Source organism: Anser brachyrhynchus, assembly GCF_964034855.1.
Source record: "Anser brachyrhynchus genome assembly, chromosome: 2".
Lineage (NCBI taxonomy): Eukaryota > Metazoa > Chordata > Aves > Anseriformes > Anatidae > Anser > Anser brachyrhynchus.
The window spans coordinates 94,516,774-94,521,773 of NC_137695.1; the positions used below are offsets into that span (position 1 = coordinate 94,516,774).

The 5,000-nt window shown below is 38.4% G+C and overlaps 1 long non-coding RNA gene across 1 annotated transcript in view; it reads left to right on the forward strand.

Moving 5' to 3' along the window:
* The first annotated feature begins 284 nt into the window (after positions 1-284).
* The window catches only part of LOC308190581, a 14,803-nt gene continuing 10,087 nt past the window's right edge, over positions 285-5,000 (forward strand). Inside the window, exon 1 of the long non-coding RNA XR_013947346.1 lies at positions 285-941. This is a non-coding gene — a long non-coding RNA (uncharacterized lncRNA). The remainder of the gene's footprint in view (positions 942-5,000) is intronic.

Consider the following 5,000-nt stretch of genomic DNA (forward strand, 5'->3'; position numbering starts at 1 on the left):
ATAGCATGTTCTTTGTAAATATACAAGCTTAGGTTTCTATGCATTACTTTGCTGAGAAAAACAGACTGTTTCCCTTGTTTTATCTAAAGCAGACAGTTTCCTAAAGGCCAATCAAAGAACAAATGTATTTCATATACAAAGGACCTACTGACTGTACTAACTCAATTCCATTTTGTACTTGGTTATTGTTCTCATTGCTATTAAGATACAAATTAAGGACTGAAGTTATATTAAACAGCTTAATTCTCTGTCTGGGTTCTTCCTAACCAGAATCCCTTCTAATATGGGGTTATACTGTACTGGGTCTGGCTAAGATGGAGGTAACTTTTCCTGCAGCAGCCCATACAGTGCTATGCTCTGCACTTGTATCAAGAACAGCACTGGTATCACAACAATGTTTTGTATATTGCTGAACAGTGCTGGCGCAGCATCAAGGCACTCTCCAAACCCTCCAGAGACAGTAGGGTGCCCAGGGGGTGAGCAAGAAGTGGGGAGGGGACATCATCAGGGCAGCTGACCTAAACTGACTAAAGGGATATTCCATACTATACAATGTCATGCTAAGCAATAATTGGGAAAGAGGAAGGAAAGGGGGGCTCTCATCATAGACCCTCCCAAATAACCATTACACATACTGAGGCCCTGCTTCCCAGTCTGTGGCTGAATATCACTCATTGATGAGAAGTAGAGAATAATGTTTTTCTTCCCTCTCTACACACAGCCTTTGCCTGTTTTGGTCATTTGTTTTGTTGTTGATGATGTTGTTTTTCTTTGTTTTGTTTTGTTTTTCTCTCTTTCTTTTCCCTTTAATTAGGTCATCCTTACCTCAACCCATGAGCCTTCTTTTCTTTCCAGAATACTTTCTTCCCCTCCTCCCCCCAGCTTTCTTTGAAGAGGAGGAGTGAGAGAGCAGTTGTGGTGGAGTTTAGCTGCTCAGCAAGGTAAGAATACCACATACACTTACTCGGAGAAAAGCTTATTTCACAAACTGATGCTCTCTTCTCTCCTATTACACACACAAACTATTTCCCACACAGATGCTCAGGCATGTAGACATTTAGAAGACCTTTCCTCGTGGCTTTCAGTACATTTGGTAACTCTGGTACAGTTTTACAAAAAAGAGAGAAAATTAATTTCTAAATGTGTATGCATAGGCATGTAGGTACTTAAACCAACATAAGTGTCCCACCACCTAGATAATGTAAAGATTTAGGCCAAATGACTGGAATAAAACATACTGGTCTGACAACTGGATTCAATTGATTTTATATATATATATTGATTCACCTGACATTATTCTTGAGTTAGATGACTGTAACTATGAAGAATGTAGTTGTTTTCACATTGGGAATAAACAGTGGATACTACATAAAATCAGAGGAAAGTTAGTATATTACCATAAATGCAAATATTTTAAAGTTTTTATACAAAAACAAATATGCAAAACTCTTGGTGACTGCACACAAGTTGAAAATGCACACAAATGCAAAAACATGTTTTCAATAGTGTTTTTAAATGTAGTGCCTACCATACACAGAATGTGTCTTGCTAAACCTTCAAATCTTCATAATTCATAATAGTTCGTTAAGGATTTAAGGAGTTTAAAATTACTAAAGTTCACCTCTAAGAATAAAAAAGAGAACCCTGCTCAGTATTTGTACTGGCATTTTGATTTCTTCTAACAGACCTATACCTGCAACTGCAAAGCCCCATCTCTATATAACTTCATTCTAATTCTGATATTTAGCCATGTGATCAGAGAAGAAACTGTTATTTTTAGGTGTGTTCTTATGTCATACATTGAACCAAACTAATGTCCAGCAAAGTAGCTTTTATTAATGTTAAGGTATGAAAAACTCCTTTTTAAGTGTTCTGGTACACACAAGCCTCTCTGAAAGAGGCTGCTGAGTACATATCTTTTGAAACTTTTTGCTTATTTTTTCCCATTTTCCCCTGTGTTAAGCCACCATATCTCAGGTCATAGCAAAGGCAGCAGCAGGCCAGAGTGAAGGCTGTTCATGCTGTTGCACATTGAAGAAAGAGTGTTGACCGCTGTGAGAATCATAAACCTCTCAGTTTGATGATCAACTGAGCAGTAAATTAATTAATCATCATTTTATGCCTCATCAGGCACTTTGCTGAGACTCTCAACAGGGGCCAGCTCAATTAGCCAATGGGAAGCAGACTGTTTTGTTTAGCTGGGTGAGTCTTCCATAAACAGAGGAAGCTTTGACAAGCTAATAAATATGTCATCTGTCTGTGTCACTAGCTGTAATGTGGCTCCACCTGTAAAGTTGTGGGATTCTGCTCAGTATGGTGGATAGCAACTTAAAAGAATGAGAGTGAGGTATCCAAACTCCTTCTCAAACAAAACACATTTTAGAATATATCAGGGTTTTTAGCCAATGAATTTGGGCTAGATTATTAGGAATCAGGTATTCATTTTTGACTTCTGAATCAGATATTTATAGCCTTTCAAAACATATTCCCCCCATATTCCCTGTTAGGCATAGTAAAACCACATGGCTGCATTTATGTTTAAAATACTCCTTTCCTTTATTTACTTTTTTTTCTTCCTTAGAGAAAAAATGCCCACCCATCAAAAGAAATGCTTGTGGTAACAAGCTTCTTGAGGTAAAATCTTTTGATTAAGTGGCAATAATGCTTCTGCCAAAACAGACAGGTTTGAAAGGTCCTTGTATCAAATCCTGCAGTTCCACTGAAGTTATTGGAATCAATCTAACTGCAGCCAGAATTCAGCTCCTGATGAATTAGACATCCCATCATTCAGAACTGAAAACAGAAACATGAATTTAAAAGTCTCAGACTTGAATAAAATCACTGAATTTTGCAAATTTGTGCTATGGACTTTCATGTATCTTTATGGCCATAAGGGCCCATTATGAGTTTCTAACTTGATTTTCTTCTAACACTGCTTATAACCTCTGGCTGAACAAGAGTTTATCACTAATATACCCAATCTTTGCTGAAGGATTTCAGGTGGTAGAAAATACAGCACATTCATTGATAAGCCACTTCTATAATTAGTTATTAGCACTGATTTAAATGTGCATCTTATTTAAGACTTAATTTTATATGGCTTCAAATTCCAACTTTTAACTTTCCTAAATCTTCTTTCAGGGGAAGGGGTCCCAAATTTCATGTAACATATATCTCAATAGTTACAGAAATATTGTCTTCCAACATTTAACACCCAGTTCTCACCTGAGAAAATAAACTGTATTCTTCTGGAGGGGCATTTTTATTCACTCAGCAGCCCAAGGCATTCTGTGTAACACTGATGGGTTGCCAGAGCTGGAAGAAACCACCCTCTCTCCGTGTTCCTGGCCATATGCACTCAAACTCTACAGAGATAAATGTTGCTATTCTAAATTTTCATGAGTTTTATGCCAGACTCTTAAGGGTTTTGGACTACTGAGGATGACCACAGTGGTAAGATGCTAAGACTTTGGTACACTGAGGATAAGGGGCAGCAGGAATGAAGTGCTGACTTTGTTAGGAAATGTGTTTATAGAGCCCTGACAGGACTAAAGTTTCAGAACACAGAATAGCTCTTTATCCAGTGAAGAAAGTGCTTTGGTTCCCCCCCAAAAAAGCAGGTAGAAAAAGAGCACTAACATTTATAAACAGTGAAGCCAGGGTCACCCCAACTGTCCATACAAGCTAGGAATACGATTCACTACACCTGCCTTTCCAACCAGTAATAATGGTAGCAGCTCAACTGAAATCAACAGCTCAAATATGGGAAATGAATTTATAAATCACAGCCAGCCTTAAAACTTTTTCCTTGAGCTAGATCATCATATAAGAAGTGCAAGAGATACTTACATGTGACCTAATTTAGTCACTAAGAAGGTTCTGTCAGTCTTGTACTCCCACCTTAAAATGCCACTTTTTTTTTTTTTTTCCTGGCATGTAATTTGCCAAAAAGTCTTGATTACTCCCTGTAGAAGCACTTCATATGTACAGTCTTTGCACCATGTACAAATTTTACTAGTAAAAGTTTTATTCTATTTATTCCAAGCCATTGGAAATTACAGAGTATAACAGAAATCTCTCTTTCTTGCAAATGACTGCATAAAACTGCGAACAACGGTGACTCATTTTAGCAGTTCTATTTTAAAATCAGTGAGTCTGGATTTAATCCATTTTACATTTCTGCAATGATTTCACACAGGACTAATTTTTTACTCTGTGAAGTAACATTCATTAGAACCTTCCAACTTGGAAGGAGGGAAGGGAGGAAGGGAAGGGAGGGAGGGAGGGAGGGAGGGAGGGAGGGAGGGAAGAAGAGAGGGAGGGAAGGAGGGAGGAAGGGAGAGAGGGAGGGAGGAAGAGAGGGAGGGAGGAAAGAAGAGAGGGAGGGAGGGAGGGAGGGAGGGAGGAAGTAAGATCATAACTTTGAAACCAAATAAGCTCTATCTCAGGAAAGGTTACTGTGTTGATGCCCTGAATTACATCCTTTCCCAAACAAAGGGAAAAGAAACAACAGCAGGAATTTGGGAATCATGGAAAATAGGCAGTTGCTGTTTATGCAGCTTCAAGGATAGTGATGGTCTCCTGGAATGGAGAAACCAATAACAGGATTATTGAAGCAGCTGAGGATCAGGGAGATGGGAAAGTGGCATATAGTGACTTTGTACATAAGACGTGGCAATATAATACATTTGACATAGAGAAGCAAGAAGTGATCAAACCCCTTATCAGAATGGTGAGCCCTACATATATCTGTGTCAGACACACCTAGAGGAAGGTGTATCTCTGTAAGCAAGTTTATAATTCCACTGAAAAGTAACACTAGCTTTATTTGACCAGCCTACTTCCCACAGATCAGTGATCATCATTGAGTTTCCAGTCTCTGAACAGGTGGCTTCAGTTTTGGAAAAAGTTTCTCATGGAATCCATGCACAGAAATTATTCTAGTTGTTACCATATATGTGCATAATAAGAAATATTTGCATTCCCACATACCCTCTTAT